Raw genomic sequence first — 23,532 nt, 5'->3', positions numbered from 1 at the left:
AAATGCTTGCTGCGGTTTCTAAAGTTGCAAATGATAACCCTGTGCTCCTATCCATAGTAGTACATATTGAGTCTTTGGGTTCATTTCATAAAAAAAACAGGTTAATTAAGTGTGCCCATGATACAGTTGAGAATTGAGAAAGAGTCCCATATTAATTCAGGAGCTGCAACTTTGAGCACAAACCCTTGTAGTCTTAACAAAATTTAATCAGTATTATCAATTTGTCTATAACACCTAAGTCAAAATAAGCATTAGGTTAAGTGATAATCTTAAATGATACATCAACCCACATGATCCTCACAACACAAAGGTGAAGAGCTCCCCCAAGTGGCAGTTCTTAGAAGCCCTATCCAAACTCACTAGGTCAAGTTCACCTCAGATGAAGATAGAAATAATACAGCTTATGTGAAATAAGAGACTCTGTACAGTAGAAGCAGCAGAAGGCAGCATAAACCTGGAACGATACACAGTACCCCTAGCTATGAGGAGATGTCACACTCTCCAAAAAGGACAGAATATCCTCCTCTTAAGCGTGATCAGAAAAAGCCATGTCACAGGAGAGGGAGGCAGCCGTTCAAGGTACCCGGATTCCTATGTGAAGCAGAGAAAAACATATTGTCTCCCACAGCATCACCCGCAAAGGAATCCACACCAGTGGACTGGGGTCAGGTGCAGAGATACGATGCTTCAATCCCAGAACAATCTTTAGGACATTAGTATTTAGGAGCCATTTGCAAAGACTCATTTTATTCAGATGTAACAGAAGTTTCCAGAGGTACCAGGCCCCAAAAGTGTTATATAATTGGTCAAAGTTACAGCAGGCTTTCATAAAAACTACTTGCAACCCGTCCTCAGTGTTATGACAGTTGCCCCTCTCCCCACAATTGCATGATTGCATTTCAGGTGCTGAGCAGCCAACTTGCATTTATAGTGTTGTAGTGTTCTATGATCACATGGCACAATTTGCAACACTTTTTGCCTTTTTTCATCATGTTCAATGGACATGGTGAATTCATATGATGACCATGGTGACTTGATTTATAGCTGTCGTAACACAGTCGTAAAATTGAGTCTGGTCACATGGTGCCTTGGTTTATGACTACAACTCCTTACAACCAAAATTCAGGGCTCCATTGTGGCTGTAAGTCAAGGATTACTTGTTATCAATCTCCCTCTGTAAGTTGTGACCTTCCAGCTTGAGACTACCTTGCTGTAACTTTCACAAATATAAAACAGTCCTCTCCTCAGTCCTTTCTTTAAAGAGCATGAAGTTTCTCTCTGCCCACGGTAGCATCACTGATTCCTAAAACAGTCTGCTGCCACTCTCCACTGATATCCACAGTGAGACTTCAGGGACTTCAAGCCTAGCCTGAGTCCCATTTGAACCATGCCGGGAGTCAGAGCATTTATATGGAAAAGAACATTTCTAACAGGCATACAGTAATTTCTTTCACTGAGACCAGGAAGTCATCCTCCCCTCCTGCTTCAATTCTCAAACTCAGTTAATTAGGATTTGTGCAAACTGACATCTCAGGAGTCATCAAAAATTGAACTGACCCACCCTCAAGGCGATAGTTTTATCCAAACTTGTTCAATTTGGAAAATAGCATCTCGTACAAAGATATTATGAACGATGTGGGAGAATTGAAATCCAGACAGGAACTAGAACAACAAGGGTTAAAATTGGAATGGTGGGCTTACTTACAGATACAAACACGATATGGGAAAGATAAGAAACAAGGAAATTGTGTAGTCTGCTATTGGGGTATAAAATGATTGAGAAACAAGTTAAAGAACCAATGCTGATATGGGCTAAAAATTTGGGACACGGTATCGATCTCGATATATAGCAAACTCAGGGATAGAAATAAAAAGATAACGCTGGCCTCAGCTTATAAAGAAAATGTATATAAAATGTTCTACCGGTGGCATCTCCCTCTAGCTCGATTAGCTGAGATGTACAAAACTATATCCCCTAGCTGTTGGAAATGTTCTGAAGAAATAGGTACTTATTTTTATGTTTGGTGGTCCTGCAATAAGACGCAAAAGTATTGGCAAAGGATATGGATATGGGTAGAAGAAATATCAGGATGGAGAGTAGATTATAGACCAGAATTTTTCCTATTTGGCATAACAGAGAAATATATCAAAGAAGGGTTATATATAATGATACACATCATCATGGCAGCGAGAATGACGTTCGCCCAGAAATGGAATACCTGATGAGAGTGAAGTGATAAATAAAATTTGGGCATGTGCAGAAATGGACAAGTTAACTATGGAAATTAAAAATAAAGATCAGTCAGATTATTACAAAATTTGGAATAAGTTTTACCTATGGTGGGAACAGAAAGGAAGGTCTAAACAGAGATATACAGGATGCTGATGTCACACATTATTAGAATAAGATGGTTGATAAGATCAAATATTGTATAATTGTATATAAATGATATGTACATAAAATGTATATATGTGTATAAAATACAAAAATGATGTAGACAAGATGGAATGTCAGACCGTTAACACTTTGTCCAAAGTTTTAAATAATAAAATTTGCAATAATTTTTTTTAAAATAATGAATTGAGTAGAATGGAGAGAAATAGAATAGACAGTGTTCTAATTTCCTTCTGACTGCCTCAACCTAGTCCCAAAGCTTCAGTGACTGTGATGTCCAGGTGAATCAAGGTTTCCACTGAGCTGGCTGCAAGTCCTAAAATAAGCCTGTTCCATTGGAAATTGTGGCCGCCTCTACTGGAGGTGCAGTCACCACTGCTATCCTCAAGACTAATATTCCCTGGGTTATAACTGTATCTATACAGTCTGCCTTTATAAAGTACTGTAAGTTCTATTCTCTTGAAGCTTAGTTGAAGTCTTCTCAGCAGGAGGACACTTAGAAGAGTGGGAGGATGCATTTCTTTTATAATGATAAAAAGATTGATTTGTCACCAGTTTTTAAAAAATTAATGGCAGAAGAGTTTTAAATGTCATGTATCATTTGTTTCATTGCAATAGATATATATCAAGTATTTTTCAAAATGTGGTCTGAGGACTACTGTGAGTCACCAACAAGCTTTCAAGGTATCTATAAAATCAAATAAATCAATACTTTAAAATTTCTCAGTTTTAATTTCTAATATAAATATCTGTAGATATAATCCACATAAACCAAAGCTCTTTGAGATCCCAAATCATTTTTAAGAATGTAAAGGGGTCCTGAAATCAAAATATCTGAGAATTTGCCCTAGATAGTACCCAAACCAATTTCACAATACCTAATTGGAGCAAGCATTACTCACTCAATTCCTTTCTTTGCAGAACTGAAAAAAATGGTAATAATTTCATTTAAAAACATGTCATCTATGAAACTCTATAATCCTTTTTTTAAAGTCAGTTAGAAAACAATGCCATATAATATTATAATTGCATAAATCCTGGATTAGCTTTGTGGATTGACCTTGTGTTCCTTTGCCATCATCTGTGTTTGGCAGCTGCCTGATTAATTTCCAGGTCAGATGTAGTGCAAAAAAATAGTTGCTGGCAGGAAAAACACTGCAACATGTGGTGGTATCAGAGTTAGTGTTTCCAGGCAGGAATAAATCATTTACACAATCTCACAAGAAATCCAAATAACTTCGTATAATTATTGAAGAAAGTAAGAAGCTATAAACAATGAATTTTGTTTTTCTTCCCATCTTATATAAGGGACTTCTTGACCCTCTCTTTTAAATTGGATGGCATGTTTCCATCCGTCCTTTCATTGCTGAACAGTCAGAATGCAAACTGTAGGAGGAAGTCCTAGAGAATTATACTAACTTTGTGACTAACTTATACTAACTTTGTGACCAATAATTGAACTATTTTCCTGCTCCCTTCAAAGTGACTGGTCACAAAGTTAGTATAAGTTAGTCACAAAGTTAGTATAATTCTCTAGGACTTCCTCCTACAGTTTGCATTCTGACTGTTCAGCAATGAAAGGACGGATGGAAACATGCCATCCAATTTAAAAGAGAGGGTCAAGAAGTCCCTTATATAAGATGGGAAGAAAAACAAAATTCAGTGTTTTCTAATAGAAGATGCAGAACTCAAAGTAAGGATGAGAATTTGAGTTGAGGGGGAAATTGACTTCATGCTAATTTTTGAACTCCTTAACTGGTCAGATATAGACACTGTTGGCCAGTTTTTGCAAAGATATCAGTGTTTTGAGAATGCTAGCAGTTACAACCATTATGGCCTGTTTTGTTACCTGACTCTGAGGATGTGGAGTCTATGGAAGGCTATGTAGTAATGCACAATTGTTCCACTTTTTTCTAGTTTCGTTTGTTTCAACCATTTATCTCCTTTTATTACATGTAGAATATTTCCCTTTCCCTTTATCCATTATGAAATGTTTCAATTTGAACTTTAGATTTTGCTCAGAGGTCTGTGTGATTGGGCCTTTTACAATTCTCCTTCCATTTAGAGTCCTTGAAATATTGAGAGTCCTTCTGCCTGGCCTCTCCTACATAAATCCCCACATTAAGCCACCACTGCTAGTCAGCTCACTTTCTGATAGGTATACTTACTTACCTCCCAGCAGTGTCTAATACAAGCCAAGTCAAAAGATACAGCATGTCAAGTTTTCCAAGATTTTCCTTGATGACTCATTGCTTACTATGACAGTTGTTTGCTATGTAATGGGACGTATCATTTGCTTGGCTTTCTAAATAACTTTTTTACAAGTTGAAGTGTCTTCTGGTAGGAGGGTGTGTGACAAGAGATGAATACCAACAAGTAGTAGCACCAGGTGAATTCTATGGGTTGGAGTAGTTGGAGGTGTTACTTGATTGTTAAACTGAAACCTGACATTCTATATTTAAATCAAATAAGATAAGAGAAATATAAACCAAATTGCCACCTCCATAATTTGATGACAAATTTGCAACTCATGACATTTCTCAACAGTTAGAATGATTTTGAAGTGGAAGCAGATTGGGATGAGGCACAGTAGCTCCAAGGAAACAAAATGGCTTCTCAAAAAGTTTTGAGATACAAAGGATGAAGTAATCTAAAAGCAAAGATGGACTTTGGATCAACATAGAATACCGTAATTGATGACCTTGACAGTATTTTCTATGACCTTACTGACCACTAACTCAGAACTGGCAAAATCTCAGCTCATAATCTCAGCTAACATCAAAATGTCCTTTGTGTATATCTTGATTTTTTTTGTTTTTTGCCTACATTAGTGCAAGATTTTACATGAAGAAAGTTTAGCTCAGGATTCCATTAGGAGGATCTGAAATACATAGAAAACCTTTTAGTAGGATTGATTTTGTTGAAGGTATATATTTCCTTTGGGGATTTTATTAGTAAACACAAGTTCAGGGGATGCAAGATGACTGCAATATTCATTTTAAATAAATTGAGAGTCAAGAATACATGAGTATGGAAGTGCCTCTTTATTTATTGAATGAAGTTTTTCTTCTGCCCCACTCTAGTAAAAAAATTAGTAATTTTAAAACACAATTTAGTATTGGCAAGAAACTGCACAAGAAGTTTAACATAATGGACTTATTGACAAATAAACTTGTGGGTTTCTAGAATGAACAGTAAAATTATTTGGTGAATCCTGTACTCTCTTTTTAGTGTATTTTATAATGATGCCTTGTTGCTTGATTTTTCCTGCTATGTTATGTTGCTATAACTATTTTATGCTATTAAAATAATTCAGAATAGGGACTGCTGCTTAAAGAAAGTCTCAAGTCTGATATCTGACTTCCTTTAGTTTCAAAAAAAATTGTAGCATTTGGATATTTGGAATATTTGAAGAATCTGGAAATAGATAATATTGAGCAAGATGGTTAAATAGTCTGATGGGATATAAGAAAACTTCCTACTTAGTTAGAGTCTCCTGTATTTGAGCTTGACTTATAATGCTTGAATAATTTAATTGCACATTTATGTCATTTTCTTGACAATAGTTCAGAAGTGATTTGCTATTGCCTTCTTGTAGAATTTCTCCTCCCCCTTCCTGTCTAACCTAGGTTCCTATCTTCCCAGTCAGGTAGTAACTGTGTTCCACTGTTAGCTTCTCAAGATCAGCCAAGGTCAGAGAGTACTGAGCAAGATGAATAAGTAAATTATCTAAAGTGATCCAAGACAGCTGCTCATATTCCTGTGAAAAATTAAGCATTTTCTGCAAATGCTACAAAAACAGACATTGCTAAATGAGAAAAATATGAAAGAAGGGACCATAGTCCAAACAGATTGCCAATTTGCCTGTCTAACGAATGTAAGGTGTTGTACAGTTCCACTTGAAAAAAATATGAGAGCTAACTAATTCTAATGTTTCCATTTTCTAAATTAAAAAGTTTCCTTTCCTAATATTCTCCATATTGAATGTTCATGTCATCTTGATCAGCTATGTATTTATATATCGTTGTATTGGTGTGATAGTAGTTCATTTAACATATGAGAGTCTTAAACTCTATAATAGGTATTTCGACTCCACTAGATTAAATTATTTTTCAGATACACTGTAATTTTGGCCAAAAGTGTTGGTGCCCCTCAGTGTTATCCAAAAAACAACCCCATTTGCCATAAAATAAGTTCAAACTAACACAACTACAGTAAATAATGTCCTCCATATTCCTTAGAGTAGGCATGTCAAACTGCCGGCCCATGGGCCGGGTGCATTACTCCAAAACCGCGCCCACCCCATTGCCGGCAATGGGGGAACAGTCCTGATATGTCACACAATGTCATGTGACGTGGCGAGTTTGACATGCCTGCCTTAGAGCATACATATAGTACATTCCAAAACAAGACAGGACCATAACTTGCAGGTTAGCTACAAAATATTTTTAGACGTAAAATATGAACAATCCTTTGATTGGCCATCCTTAAATTATACAATAAAAGAAAAATAAAAGTATTCATCCATGGTCTAAGTCCAATCTTGCACTTCAGCAATTCATGAAATAGAAAACAAAGTAATTTACCTATAACTGGTACTCATGCAATATCTGTCATGGGTTGACTTCCACCTTACACTTCCTCTTGTATTTCCTAGGGGAGCTGCTCAGAAATTGAGCGTGAAGGTGCAAAGGGCTGTTGCCTCTTTTTTTAAGTAGCTTTGTCTTTGAACAAGTTACAGCCTGTCCTTTTGTCATGGCCAGGTCTCACAAGCATTCTGCTGGGTCTAAAAGTGTAAAAATGCACCCTTGAGATACAGGCAAGAAAAGCTGAACAGCCACTGAAATTGTAAGTTAGAAAAACATTGAATTTATTTATTTAAAAAGAGCCTTGGTGGAGCAGTGGGCTAATGCCTCCTTAAGTAACACCAGCTGCCTGCAATTATTGCAGGTTCACATCCCACCAGGCTCAAGGTTGACTCAGCCTTCCATCCTTCCGGGGTAGGTAAAATGAGAACCCAGATTGTTGCGGGGCAATAAGCTGACTTTGTAATAATGCCACTTGGGGGGGGGGGAACGAAAGCCTTAATAAGCAGGCATATACATAAAATGAAGGCTATTGCTAAGCACATTTGATTTGTGCTTAGATTGTAAGCCGCCCTGAGTCTTCGGAGAAGGGCGGGATATAAATGGGATTAAAATAAAAATAAATAAAATAAAATTTTTGTGTCATTTTGTAATCATGGTTAAAATAACCTAAGTGTAAAGCCATTAAGTAAAAAAGCAAAAACCTTGCTTTAAAGAAAACGCAACCTCAAATTCAAATATACATGCCCTCCCTTTACTCCCATTATGCCTCTGGTTTATACTGACTTTCCTTTTTTACCTTTTTAAAATTTTAATATTAAATCACATTGTTAACATGTATATCTTTTTTTCCTGTTGATGTAATATAATACAATTTTCTATTTTCTAATGGGAGCTATACAACAAAATTTGTTCTCTAGTTAGTTTAAGTTTACAGCAGGGCAGATTAAGGTGAAACGCTCACCCTGTTGACAGGTAAACTTACTTCAAAAGTGAAAAAAATTTCCATGGAAAAAGGTGCAAGCAGAGACGAGATAATCATCTTTCCGGTATGTTTTTATCTGGATTTCTGCATTGAGCAGAGGCTTGGATTGCCTAGATCAGTGTTTTTCAACCTTAATAAGTTTAAGATGTGTGAACTTCCATTGCCAGAACTCCCCCACCAACTTCAATTTTGGGAGTGGAAGTCCAGACATCTTACATTTGTCAAGGTTCAGAAACAGTGTGATTCTGCTGGCATGCTGGGAAAAACCTGAGGTTTTAGTACAAAGTAACCTTTTGAAAATTAAAGTGTCTAGACAAAAACAAGGAAGGAGCCACAGAATATTCAAAAACAGGTGGGAATGATTCTAATGTGTTCATGGAATTTTTGAAGATGGATAACATGCCACTTTGCAAAACTGACAGGCTTTCAAGATTTTGTTATCCTACTATACAAGAATAAAGGACATTCCTAGAATTCTGCTGCTTTTCTTTCTTGAGCTTGGCTGTACACAGAACACATAGGGGTAAACCAGATTTGCCTAGCATTCAAAAGAGACCATAAAAAAGCTAAAAGGGAAACAAAAAGATAGAATATCTCCTTGTTAGCAATCAACATCCAGATAAGCAAAGATTAACACCAGGAGCAATAGCAGACAAATAAGCAGTAAACAATACCCTAATCCGGACATGTCAAACACAAGGCCCGGGGGCCAGATCCAGCCCGCAAAATGGTTTCATGTGGCCCGCGAAGCCATCCTGGAAACAGTGAGGGAACGGCCCCCACTGCCTTGGCCCTGGCCCAGAGACCCTCCTTCTGCCAGAGACCCTCAGATCTGTCCCACTCCTGCCCGGGCCCCCATAGGCACCCTTGATGCGAATGATGTAGAGCTGGCCATGCTCACCTAGTAAGCCATATGCACTCTAGCCACGCCCACCCAGTAGGCCACGCCCACCCTGGCCATACCCACCCAGCCCCCTGAGGGCAACCGCAATGCTGATGCGGCCCTCAATGAAATTGAGTTTGACACCCCTGCCCTAATCGAAGAACTATCAGCTCAGACAAATAAGCAATAAACAACAGCCTAATCATGGAACTACCAAGAAGAATACATCACCCTTACCAAGATTGACAGAGCAAGCTACTGTATATAAATAGAGAGTAAGTCCCACTCTCCTTTAGCACTTAAGATGTTACCTAGTTGTCTAATGAAATGTCTGCAAGAAAATAACCAAGCTTAGAGAGCACAGAGCTTGGCTATTTCAAAGGTCTAGCAAAGGTGCAGTGCCTCACTTTACTGAATTTTAAAAGAGAGGTATTTGCTAACAGAATCTAAGCATCCAAGTCTCCATTAAACATTTAACTTTGCCACAAGTTACAATGAGCTCTTGCTAATCATGAAGGTGGTTGGCTTTTTTTTTAAAAAAAAAAAGTTGTATGAGACAAGCCATTTAAGAACAAATAAGCTGAAAAGCATTCTTGAAGTTTCTTTATAGAAGAATGCGGCTTCTGAGAAATAGCAGCACAGAAATACTTTTACCAGCTAAATAAATAGATCTTACTGGTTGTAGTATACTGTAGGTGTTCATATATATTTCACCCATGGATTCCAGGCTCTGCAACAGAAAAGTGTGAATAATTTTAATAATTAAGGTACTAGAAACCAGGAGACTGAGTTCTGGTCCTGCCTGCAGCGTTAAAGCCTGCTGGGTGACTTTATGCCAGCCACACTCTTTCAGCCCAACTATTTCACAGGGTTGTTGTGGGGGGGGGGAAGAGGAGAAGGAAGGAGGATTATGTATGTCTGCCACCTGGAGTTACTTTTAAAATAATAAAGTCAGTTTGGACTAGTGGTTAAAGCACCAGGCTAAAAAGCAATAGACTGTGAATTCTGCCTTAGCCATGAGAGCCAGCTGTGTGAATTTTGGCCAGTCACACTCTCAGCCCAAACTCACAGCACTGTTGTTCTGGATAAAATAGGAGGAGGAAAGTGTTGGATATGTTTGCCACTTTGAGTTATTTGTAAAAATAGTAAAGGTGGGATCAGTGGTGGGATTCAAATATACGTATGAGCAAGCGGTTCTCTGTGCGGATGCTGCTTCTGGAAGTCCATTCTGGGCTTGGGCAGCAAAAAATTAGCTACTGGTTCTGCCGAACTGGTGCAAACTGGCTGAATCCCACCACTGGGTGGGATGTAATAAAAAAACAGCTGTAACCATCTTACAGGAATATATGCCTATACCAGTTTTGTGATTGTTATGTTCAATATTATGATAAAATAAGTTTTATTTATAGACTAAACGTGAACTATAAACACAGGTAAACTCTATTCATGGCAGAACTCTCATATGTATCGTAACTCTTCAGCTGTACCAGATAGTATTATATTACCAAGAAGTTTATTCTGTAAAGGCTAAATTGAGTTTCCAAGTCTAATTACTAGACAGAAATTAGCATAACAATACAGTTGAATTGTATTATCTTAGCACAATCATGTCCTTAAATCATGTCCTGTTTTGTATGTGATGGGAAATCAGAGTTTCCATGCTGTGGATGAACTTTATTATGCTTTGAGTATTCTTTACTTCTCCAGCACCATTGTCCTCATGAGAAGGTATCTGAAACAAAGGCTGTCTGATTTAAATAAACAATTCTCTTTATGTTTGAACTGCTGGAGTTGCAATTTCTTTTGCGAGAATAAGATGTGATTGATCCATTATTTGGGCGCTTGACCTCCACTGAAAATATAATTTAAGCAACCACACTTTCTAGAATTGGATGGAACAAAGCAATCTGTGTGAACAAAACAGAAGCTTTTGATTCTTTGGAACTTAGAAAACATTAGAAGATTAAGGGAAATACGTGGGACCTTGAAGTTTTCTGTGATTCAATCACATAAAGAGCCTTGGTGGAGCAGTGGGCTAATGCCTCCTTAAGTAACACCAGCTGCCTGCAACTAGTGCAGGTTCGCATCCCACCAGGCTCAAGGTTGACTCAGCCTTCCATCCTTCCGAGGTAGGTAAAATGAGGACCCAGATTGTTGGGGGCAATAAGCTGACTTTGTAATAATGCCGCTGGTGTGTGTGTGTGAAAGCCCTAACAAGCAGGCATATACATAGAATGAAGGCTACTGCTAAGCTTGTAAGCCGCCCTGAGTCTTCGGAGAAGGGCGGGATATAAATGGAATTAAAATTAAAATTAATTAAAATTAAAAATTAAATAAGAGGAACCTTGCTTTTTCATTTTCCATTACATCTGGAAAGGAAATGATAATTTCGCATTTTATCATATATTAATTTAAATCACTATTATTTCACATGAGTGTCTAGTTCTTAATGTCAATCATTTGAAAATTTGATAAATGCAGTCTTTCTGTTTCTTTTCTATTAAAATGCATTAATAATTGTATTCCACCCAGTAGTATTAGTAATACTACAAAAACATATTTAAATCTGTGGAGGAAAGATACAATTAAACCCAAGCAGTAAATTTTTATAATCACTGCTGTTTCCATACTAGATAAACTAAGTTGTCAAATTTATGATATCCCTGAAGAGGTAAGTGGGCTGGATTAATTCAGTAACATTAAATAGGGTGTGAATGTATAAGAACGAGCTATAGTCCCAAATTCAAAGGTATTCACTATTTTGCAAAAAGTTGCCTAAGTGGTAATGAAGATGTTGAGTAATGAAGGTTCAAAATTGATGAAATACAAACTAATACATATATTGTATCTGGTTACTGAAGAAATAATGCATTTTAATGTGTATTTTGGAATGAAATATAATTTTGGGGGAAATTTAATATCAACTGTATTATAATTTATCTTTCCCAACCTGGAATTTTCCATCTGTGTCAAACTTCCATCAATCACAACATGATAACCAGTAGCTAAGGATAATAAAGGGAGCCTAGTTGGGTAAAGCTGCCTTAAAATGAGACATCATCCAAGAACCTTTTTAAGCATGAACAAGATCATCTCCTCCCATCAAAAATAACAAAAGTAGAAGGCACTCATTAATTAGAGCAGATTTGAAATGCCTTTATGAACTTGCATTTAATCATTGCCCAATCTCTGGCTGCCTAAGGGAAGGACTGGAAGATAGAAGCACAACAGAGAATTGCATGCATTTATTGACTCTTCCTTTCTCTGTGTACAGGGACACACAATTTGTCATCCAATATTCACTAGTTATTTTTTGATGGGTTGTTGCATATATGACGTGAGCCCTTACATGTTCTCCCCAAATGGTTGGCAGTAATAATAATATTTTTGAAAAGATAATTAATTGTAAAGCTTCAGTGATAAGTAGAATTTGAGTTGATGGAAATACTTCATATAAAGCAAACTTTGAAATTCTCTACATTTTTTTTGGTGAGATGGCTGTCAAATTGGATACCCTTGCAGGGTGGGTTTTAAATAGATTTGTGAAAAATCAGTGCATCAGTGGCTAGTAATTACAATAACTACATGCTGTTTCCAGGATCAGATAGAAAGTTGGCTGAGGAATCTGAGCGAGAAGGTGTTGCTGTATTCATATTTTGCTTATGATTTGGTGCACCTGTGGATCTGGCTTTTGTTGAAATTGAAATGTTAGATTAAGTAGATATTTGATCTGAACAAGCAAGATCTTTGGCTTCTGATTAAAAAGTCCGGCATTGTGAAATAAGCTGACATTATGAGAAGAAAGATTTCTTCAGATTTCTAAAGATTTCTTTAGCTAAGGAATGAATTGTTAAGAACTTAATAAAATGAAGAGTATAAAGAATGCATGATTAAATTGTAAAATGCCATAAAGCAATTGCTTTTAATTATTCCTTATGTCAGTGATTGGAGAGTAGATTTACTATATCAAAAAGAGCTTGAAACTCAGACTTGCTTCTATTCTTAGAAGAGAATTAATCCAATATTAATTCCCTTCTAAGAATAGAACTGGATTTGAAAATATTCTATTCGATAACTAATGGGTTATCAAGTTAACATAAACCTAGAAATAATTGCTTGTAATTGTAAATGGCATTCTGAGAGGAGACACATTTTGCAAATAATAGCCTTCTAATGCAGAACCCAGCAGTATACTGAATAGCTGGTACTGTTCATTGTGATCCTAAATAAATTCCTTATTGTTGTCCTATGCTGTTTAGGACCAATAGGAGTTGAAATTTACATCCATAAGGTGACTCGCCTTGTGCTAATGGATTAACTTGGTTTAACAACTGCTAACTTCTTCGCCTTGGAACTCTCCATCTTTTGGAATTTTATAATGTTGTTTTATATTTTTAAAACTTTTTAACCTTAAATTATTCTATTTCAATGCTTAATTATATTGATTAAATTGTACACTGCCTAGGGCTCCTCTCTAAGGGAGATGAGTGGTTAAGAAGTCTGAAATATAAGTAAATGAATAAATTAAATTAAAAAAAATCAGCTACATCGTTGTTTCCTATATTTAAACTCTTATTGTTCCCTAATGGGGATTCTTCCATATAAAATATGTATAAATTGACTATAAATGTGAATGTACTTTGCATTCACAATTATGATCAATTGCAACATCAACAGAAAATAGCAAGTGTGATTATCTCTTTTGGCAATATGTAATTTATACTGTCTTTCTTGGGTGGCAAATATTTATTTCCAGTTAGGAAGATGATTGCAGATAGAGATATGTTAAGTAATGCATATCTGCTATAAACTTGGGTCATAATTCAGTTTTGGTATTGTACTTTGTGCTACCCTCAAGCAAAGACAAGAAGGTATTCTCAAAGGCCAGCTCTGTTTACAGCTATGGGTTGGAAACTTGTTAGCCACCAGGGTGGTTATTAGCTCATCATGAACTAACTCATCATGAACTTTAGTTGTTTTTATTTGTTAATAGACTAAGATAGCCTTCCCTAACCTGGTAGTCTCCAGATATCTTGAATTTTAATTCCCATAATTAGGAATTAAAGTTCAGAACTTATAAAGGTAGCTGTTTAGTCCCAATTGTGAAAACCTGTACTATAACAGCAGTTGACTTGATTTTTAAGATACTGTTTCTTGCAATATACTGTGATAGTGGAATAACTATAGTACATGCAGCATTTCTCAGTAAATGGAAATTAAGTGGATTGGTTTCATTCACCGCCTGAGCATCTCAGAAGCACCTGCCTAATTTTGAGTAATAGAGCACTTGACTCCTGTCCATGTATTGTGATTTTTATTTTTATTTTTTTGATTTTTGAACTTATGCTACTTTAGATTTGAAAAACACTTACATCCAATTATGACTAAGTTGGACTGCTGTAATGCACTCTGTTTACGGATGTCTCGGAAACTGCAGTTGGCCAAGAATTTAATAATTAAAAACTGGTTGCTTATAAAGCCATAATTAAATCAACTTTTCCTGTTATTTGAAGAGCAACACGAAACTTTGGGTAGAAAAATACAGGTGGGACTGTAACCCACTTTTCAGGGGTGTCTTGAGGCTTTAAGGACAAAGGTTATTATAAACAAAACTGGAAGAGGTGTTTGGCCTTCAGGCTGGACATTTTTACACTCTGTTCTAAGAATTGATAAAATACCCCTTTTTAAAAAATGTCCTGATTATGATGTAGACCAGACATGTCAACCTTGCGACGTCACGTAACGTTGCACGATGTATCGGAATTTTTTCCCCATTGCTGGCAATGGGGTGGGTGCGGTTTCCTTGTGAGGCATCTGGCCTGCAGGCCGGCAGTTTACCACCCCTGATGTAGACCTATTGGTAGAAATTATGTGGAACGTCTTCATAGCTGAAACTAAATTGTAGAATCTTTTTCTTCTTGCTTGGCAGCCTTTCCAACAAAAACTTTTTTTTATTTAGATAAGTAAATGTTATCCAACATTTGCTTTGAAGTCTGTTTATTACAGAAGTTTATTTTTTTATTGTTTGCAATTTTATTTTTAAAAATTTAATTGCTAAAATTAAGGGGCAAGGTTTTCTCCAGCCCATACAGTTCCAATATATTAATTGTATTGCTCTAAAAATCAAGGCATTTGAATCTGCTTGATCCTGTGCCATAATTTAGATTAAATCTGTTGTGTTTCCATTTCTGCTAACATGTTAGAATTTAATAATCATATAAGTACTTATAACCAATTAGGGTAAAGTTACATATAAGAAAGTCACTAATGGTATTTCTGCGCTGTAGCTTTCTCCTGTGTGTAAATTGGCAAGTGTTGGCCCCTTGAGGTAGGCCATGTCAAACACAGAGATTCCAACAATGCTACTTATTGTAGCAGTGTCTATTTAAAGATCCTTGGAAACCTGTCCAGAATCTTTACTGCCTCTTTTGAAGGACAGCAAAGTCCAGGAAAAGCCAGTTTCTTTCTCCCGCTGTCTGTTTTCCCAGGACTGAGTAACTGTTTCTACTCTCCCACCCCCTTCTCAAGGCCAAAGCTAAATTCATTTTCAGCTGGAGATGAAAGTGGTTTAAGAAATCCCTTTGCGGATTTCATTTTCAGCGTTCACTTTGGTTACCGGGATGGCTTGAAGTTCTATTGAAATTTGTTCACCCTGGCCCCCGAGTAGTGGATGCTCTGCTTCTTGACTCTACCTGGATTGGAAAAGGAAAAATCAAGACAGATCCATCATTGCACTGTTCCATTAGTGAATGTGGGAAAAGGATTTTTTTTTACAGGCCATCAATAAAGACGGATGTGCAGTGATGGTGAGGAGGGCACTTACTACTAGAAGCCACAGTAGCCAATTGGAGCTAAGGAGTTGCTTACAAAATAACTGAAAAGTAGCACATGCATTGGACAGGATAAGAAAGCAAGACCAAAAAACAAGGACAAAGTTGGAATAAGGAATTTATAACTAGGGATGAGACAAGAATGATGTCATGTATTTTTCCTTTCCAGAAATGAAGAGTTGACTCGTGAGCTAAACAGAGGCCTTTTGATTGAGGTTGATAACTCTGTAGGTTTTGCAGCTTATCCTGTAGTGGAAGAATCTCTTCCAGCATTAAAACAAGACCCCGAGGCTTATAAAATGAATTTACCTTGTTGAGTCTCAAACTGTATATGCCTGACAAATGGAAAGGAAAATGACTTTCTTTTTTGCTTTTTTTTGTTTTTGTTTTTGGATTATACTCTGAAAATGACACATTCGTTAATCTAACACAATAAGATTTTAAAAAGGAGTCTAAATTGAAAGCATTGTGCTCTGGCTGCAGTCCACTTTCCATTCATTCAACTATAAGTCCATTGAAATTAATGGAAGTGCTTCAGAATAAGTGGTTTTTGGTTGATAGCCCAGATCATTTTAAGGCTTTTTTTGTAACAGCAACAATCCATTTTTCAGCTTCAGTCAATAAGCAGTGGTAATGTTTCCACATTGTACATTAAGCACATGAACAAAATTATTATGACAAATGTTATAAGTTTTAGATCCAGAAAGTAAGAAACATACCTATCAAGATGTTCACCATAGGTATGAATATGATACATGTATAATCATGAAATTCATATATCTGATTTTTATCCTACCCTGGACTCAAGTCAATATCTAAAAAATTGCCAAATTGTTCCCAAATACTGGAATTAGATGCAGACCTTAGCAACAATTGCCTATTTTCTTTGCATTTAAGATTTCACTGTAGCTGTTAGCATTCCTGTAGAAGGCAAAAATTGGAAATTAGTTACTTTTGTTAGTAATCTATCCATTATTGCACCTGGATAAACTCTAGAAATTAATAGAGACTGCTTGATAATTTCTAGTGTATTTTTCCTAGTTTGTTTTCCTTTATTTTTTTTAAATATTCCATTATAAGAAGCTTGCAATTAATGACAAAAACACATTTACTGCATTTTTTTCCCTTTTAACATCACGCGTGTTTGCTTGTCAGGGAATCCTCTGAACCATTGTTTGTTTTGTCTATTTTGCCATCCAGATTATAAAGTATTTAATATTATGGGAGTAAAATGTTACGGGACAATAATATAAACACTAATATTTCTCAGTGAAAAATAATAGTTTATTTCTACATTGTTGCTCTGTGGTTGAAGCATAATGATAATATTTCAGATCACATCTTCAAACAAGAAGTGACATCTGAAGGGCTTGGCTAGCTAAGGCCAGAACAGCATTTTTGAGTGGCTCAGAATGGATTTTTTACCTATAGGACTTGCTTTGTTTTTCACTTTTCATATGGGAGATTTTAATAGGCTTATTTAGAATAGCTGACATGAAATAATGGGGGAAGGCTACTTTGAGAGAGCTGTGTATTTAAAAAGGCAAATGCAAAAAAAGCTGCCTCTTAACACATGCTTAGCTCAGCACCTGTTTTCAAAACCGTGTGTGTACCTTTTCACATAAATGTCTCACACGCCAATCTCTTCCTGTCCCAGACCTCCAGCTTTTTAGATTTCAACAGCCTGATTTAGGGGGAAAACAAACTTCTTAGTTTTGCCTTTGCTAGACTTTGAAAGTTTGCTTATGTACTGCAGCTCACTGAGAGAATTTCATGTCCTGTTTATAAACCTGCATGTCTCTAAAATGGGGACCAAAAATTTCATTTGTATTACGTTAATGTCCTTCAGTTGAAAGTAAATGTGGAAACAGTTCCTTCCATACTGAAGGCTTGAAAATATGTTGTAGAGCACCGTTCAACTGTTAACAATTTAAAGTATTATGTTTTTTTATGTCAGTGCCCCAAACTTAAACATTTTGAGAGGAAACTCCTGGTTTGTTTTAGGGGAAGTATCATAAGGCATCTACAATAGGATGTGCCTCTTTGGATAATGTTCAAGGGGATTCACCATTGTTTCAATTTATAAATTCATAAAATAGGACACACAAAACCATAGTTTTATATTCTGTACACTAGTACAGTGTTTTTCAACCTTTTTTGGGCAAAGGCACACTTGTTTCATGAAAAAAATCACGAGGCACTCCACCATTAGAAAATGTTAAAAAATTTAACTCTGTGCCTATATTGACTATATATAAAGTAATTCTCTTGAATAGGAATCAAATAAACACAAAGAAAGTATTTTATAATTACTTTTCAATTTTTCCCACGGCACACCAGGCAACATCTCGCGGCACACTAGTGTGCCGCGGAACAGTGGTTGAAAAACACTGCACTAGTATATTCTTTATGCATTCTTGCTCCTATTAGAACACAAATCATGTGCTGTGTTATTGTAAACAAAGCTGTGGTTTTAACAAGATGAAAAAATAGAAAAATCTCTTAGAAAGCCTGTTCTTTCCATTTGTGTTAATTGAGATGAGCTGGCCATCCTAACCCTGTCTGCTTTCCCCCTCTATTATATGCTTTTGTTAAGATGATTTATATGATCTTAAGAATGTGATTGTGATTTGAAACCCCCTTTAGCACTTCATTTTTCTTATCCAGTTGCTCCATACTCAGCATTCTTTAAGCTACGGTATTTGTTTTGGGACCTTGAAGGACTACAGAAATTTATCGGCTTAGCAAGCCCTGATGGATCATATTTGTACAGTACTGACAGAACAAGCAGGCTGAATTCTTAAATTCTGTTTAACCTTCTCTTCCTTTACTGTACATAGTTCTTTCCCTTTGTTCTGCTGTTTTTATTTTAACAACTTTTCTGCTTGAACAAAATTTCTCAGCAAGCAAATGAATGGGTTAGTGTTCAGATGGTCAGTTTCTGTTTAGTGATGTGCACAGATTGGTTGAAGAAAAAAATGGATTAGCAGAAGAAATAAGTTTACTTTTTTTTGTGGGCCACAGAAGATTTGTTATTCCTGACTTTTATGTTTGCCCCTATGGAAATTATGGTTGCTACAATTCCCATAGAAGAATAATTTCCTGAAATGAGGAACAAAGGTAAGAGAACCATAAAATACATGTGTAATTCAATTTGTAATTTGATTACAGTGCTAGAAATTACAAAAAAAATGTATGGACACATCTACAAAGTCACTAGGAATTGACTAAAGTGATGTCATGGTATTGATTTTGAAAACTGTGAGAAGGAAGGAAGGAAGGAAGGAAGGAAGGAAGGAAGGAAGGAAGGAAGGAAGGAAGGAAGGAAGGAAGGGACTTTGCTGTTCTACCCAGGAAATCTCACAGGAGGCGTGCTGGCAAAAGGCATCAAAGCCCAACACCTTGCCTTCTCTGACACTTCCTTCCTCTCCTTGCCCCCTTGCCCCTGGTTTTCAGAAGCATTGCTGAGCATCTCTGACGTTCCCATTAAACAAAACTAGTGGATCAGCAAGATTGATTCAGATTGATCAGTGGTAATATGCAGGAGCAGAATATGCTATAATTTCTGATGCAATTCAGAATTGGACAAAGTTCTTTTCCCCAGTATAATCTATTTCTCCCACTCCCTCTCTTTCAGTGCATTTTTCGTGGTTCATTAGGCAGGCTACAAATTCAATAAGTTTAGATTTCTAAGGGCACCCAGAATTCAATCAGTTGAATCACCTTAGAATCTAAATAATAAATAAGTGGGTTTCTCAACAGAATCACAGTAGATTTATTTTTTAAAAAAATAGGCTGCAGTAAAAGATTGAAGCTAACAATCAGATGGTAGATGTGACCCCAGCTTGTCCACATTACTAGCTATGCACGCAGGTTCCTGCTGCCTCTGCTAGACTAGGATATCTATATCCTCTTCTCAAATATGAATGCAGAAATGAATGTTTCTCTTATTCTGTATTATGGACAATATGAAAAGAGAGTTTACAAGGAGTGAGTAGAGATTTAATATAATTTTCTTCAGGGGTTACGTGAAATTTATAAATTGTCTTCAGACTTGTGTGTTACTGAAATAAAGGTAGGTTTATTAGGGTTTTTTAAATTTGGAAGTGTTATCAAGAGTATTGAATATATTTATTATTTAACACCTTGGCAGTTCTAAACAACGGCATTCCAGAAGCTTATTTTCATGACAGTTAATAACTATATCCTAAATTCCAGCAAAATCAAGGAAGAATCATGTAGGCAGCTCATTGAGCGTTTTCTGCATAGCAATTCTAAATGCCAAAAAGAACAGATTTTTTTTTCTCTTAGGAAGTTATGCAGCTAGAGTGAGGGAAAATGCTTCTAGAGCTCTTGTATTAATATACTTTTTTTACATTAGTGGATCTCATATTTTAAAAGCAGCACAAGTCACATGCAGATATTTATCTTTTTTTCAGCTCCTACTCATTTACTTTATGTCAGCCCCCCCCCCAAGAACAAAGAAAGAAAGATAGAGTTACTTCTGAGTAGTTTCCTTTGTTGTTTCTCACCTATAGACCAAAATCTTACCAAACTAAAACAACTATTTGCATGATTATAGACATTCTCTAGGAGTTGCTAGCGTGGAGCCGTTTTTACCTTCTTCCCCCTGATCAAACATTCCCTACTTTGCTTCCTCTTTGGCCTCTGGAATCCAGACTATGTACTATCCCTGTTCATGAAGAATTCACATGAATTCATTTATCGTTTTAGGTGCTCAAACTGCTCATTGGCATCTGCAGGGAGACTTTTTGTAGCCACTAAGTTAAATAAAAAAAATAATCTTTAAAGTACTATATAGTGAATGAAACATCCAGGTTGTCAAGGGAACTGATTGTGTTTAAAGGGAATGCAGTCAGGGAACCAAAAGGTGTCAAATGTTTTTGCATCATACTCCCCAAAGGAATCTAAAAATATAGTCCATGTTAATCTTAACACTCTAATTATATCACGTTAATATACTAAACATATGTACCAAATTTATTCCATTTTCCTTTTTAGGAAAAAAGAAATACAAGAAAAATGACTGTTCTTTCTTATATATATAAAAGAGGCAACATTCCTGGAAATTTGTATTGGAAACCAAAACAAAACAGAGAATTTATCCAGATTGCTTCTCTTTCTTGCCTGTCCATACAAAAAAAAGTAAAATGATGATTTTGATGAACAGCCAATATCACTAGTTCACTGTTGCAAATCAGGTTTAGCTTTGCTTTCCAAAGTTGTGTCCTATCTTGGCCATCCCTGTGCACAAAAGGTCTCATGTTTATTAATGCCTTAATAAACTCCAATTATTGATGATATATCCAAGCCATTCACGTGTTTCATTTTCTTCCCAGAGGGACTAAAAGTTTCTTGCAGCCTAGTTCCAAAAATTCTCAAAATCTTGTATCTTTAAATGTCCACACTATATCACATTTAATCATGTACCATTTTATTTCTATATTTCCCTAATGGATTCTATTTTAGGCATTCTCTTTCTTAGAGGAAATTAGTTTTGAGGGATGGGGAAGTTCCCCAGTTCCTCTGGTTCCTACCCAAGATTATTGAGGAAACAGAATAGGGAATTAGATGCCATAATATTTTTTATGGGAATAGCCCTAAAAGTAATCAGCGCATTTTGCTACAGAAAACTACTTTCCAGTGTTCTGTCATATTTATATTTTCTAGTGCTGTGTCATAAAGCACTGTGTAATATATTATAACTTAAGAAGAACATTTTAATAGGCTGGTGATAACCCTACATAGATATTTTATTTTCCACAGAGACCTTCCTGTCCCTGTTCATTCCTTTCTCTTGTATTAATTTAAATACTAAATCACTGTTGGCTGGATACAACCTTGCAAAACTAATGGTTAGTGTTAGAGCTCCCTCTGTGGGGACTAAATTAAGTACTTTAAAAACTAGTTAGTTGCTAATCTAGGTGTAGTTCTATGTAATTTAAAATTCTTCAGTAGTTGGTTTTCCACCCAAATGATACAACCCAGGAAGTGAGCCGCACCTGTTTTTGACATTTTTTTGTCACTGATGTTAAACAAATCACTGCAGTCATTAAGTGAATTATCTTAAACAAATATGGCTTCTCCCATTGACTTAGCTTTCCAGAAGGTTGCAAATGGTGATCACGTGACCATGGGATACTGCAAACTTTGTAAATACATCCTAGTTGCCAAGCGCTTGAATTCTGATCATGTGACTATGGGCTGCTACAATGGCTGTTACTTTGAGGACCTGACATAAATCACTTTTTAATGTCATCGTAACTTCAAACAGTTGCTAAAGGAATAGTCATAAATTGAGGACTACCTGATTCAGATTTTCATGAGTAGATCCAAAGGTGAAGTCGTGGCAAGGCTGAAGCCACAAGAAATAAGATAAATGTTCAAAAAGGAAACAAGGCTTGTGGCGTGAAAGTGAAAGGCTAATAGTAAAACTGTTCAGCCCCAGTTTTGTATGGAATTTGTGCATCAGACACAGAAGGCACTTACGCAGGGGCAGCATTCCCAGAAGCCTCCCAGATACTAGAAGGAAACAAGGAAACCATGTGGAAAGGTGGAGGACAGTGGCTTACAAATCCAAGCTTTTGAAGAACAACTCATTCTCCTGAGTTTCAGAATAAATTCCAGAGCCTAAAGAAGAATATTTCACCAGTTCTGCCAAGGAAATGATTTTTTCTTCTGCCTGCGAAAAAAACAAGTTTGGCATTCATAGTTGATAAATGTGTCTATTGTGTACCCCACTAAACTACTCCTATTTTAAAATAAGCTCACATATTCAAATTACTATTATCAGCTGTTAAGTAGCTTGTCAATGCTTGTTATATTTTGGCTTTCAGTTTCCTTGATTAAAAATATGTTTTTTTTAATTTAACAGAAAATGCTTTCATTCATAGGATAATTATGTTTTCAAAATGTCCACTAGGGTATGCAGCAAGCTACTATATACAAAAGCATATTTTCCCCTATTTAATCAGTACATAAAACATAACCAAACGGAGTCCTTCCAATGTCTCAGGCAGTTTCTCCCCCCCCCCTTTACTTGCTTCCTGCTAACTGGACATGCAGTAGATGGTCCAAAGGACTTTTCCTTGCAAGGCATGTATTCTGCTTCTGGGAATCTGTATAACTTCTTCCTAGAATTCATGGGATGAAATACAGCATTGAAATTCTTGCACTGGGATTTTCCACTCCATTCTATCCCTTGCAGACCTACATATTGGATTTTGAAGACATTAAGAAAAAATTGTGTGGCCTGTGAGCTAGTAACTTTAATAAATACATTTATGACCTTGTCTGAACACCTCATTAAGTATAATCTAATTGATAGCATCCTTATTTTTTTCACTTCAGCTCCAGGACTTTGTCCAAGCTAAGTTTCTTTTAATATTCCAGAAAAAGAGGGCTTCCTTTTTCTTTCAAGCATTGATATATCCCAAAATATATGTCAAATTTCACTATACATAGGCAGTTGGTGTGCAGAAACAAACTCAACCTTGCATTCTCTGACAATAGCTTCAAAGATTCAACTAGATAAATTGCAGGTACCAAAGGTACCTATTCCATTTTACATAATGATTATGTTTGGCTGGAGAATCACTGTTTTGTGTTTTGTCAGCTTCTGTCCTTATAATAGATTGGAGTAATTTAAGATAGAAAAATCTCTTACAAATAACAGTAATAATTTGTAACTCAGAAATAGTATTTTGAAATTGCAAGTATTGATTTCTCTTTTTTCTTTTTTTGGAAAATTATTGCATTGAGATGTCATATTCTGTGCTATAAAATTTTATTTCTATTTGTGTAAATCTGTAGAGTCACCCATTTCTCAAAGA

General features: G+C 36.2%; 1 protein-coding gene across 4 annotated transcripts in view; it reads left to right on the top strand.

The window, feature by feature from the left end:
* RGS7BP (regulator of G protein signaling 7 binding protein) overlaps positions 1–23,532 on the top strand; it is a 49,137-nt gene that overhangs the window by 9,231 nt on the left and 16,374 nt on the right. The window contains exon 3 of one of the 4 annotated variants that reach the window (XM_083351601.1): positions 3,014–3,079. The exons of the other annotated variants lie outside the window; for them this stretch is intronic. The gene's annotated coding sequence lies outside the window, so the exon portion shown is untranslated. The remainder of the gene's footprint in view (positions 1–3,013; positions 3,080–23,532) is intronic. 4 annotated transcript variants of the gene reach the window in all.

This window comes from Vipera ursinii, assembly GCF_947247035.1.
Source record: "Vipera ursinii genome assembly, chromosome: 2".
Taxonomy (NCBI): Eukaryota; Metazoa; Chordata; class Lepidosauria; order Squamata; family Viperidae; genus Vipera; species Vipera ursinii.
The sequence above is the reverse complement of the archived record's forward strand: the minus strand, read 5'-3'. Positions and strand labels throughout refer to the sequence as shown.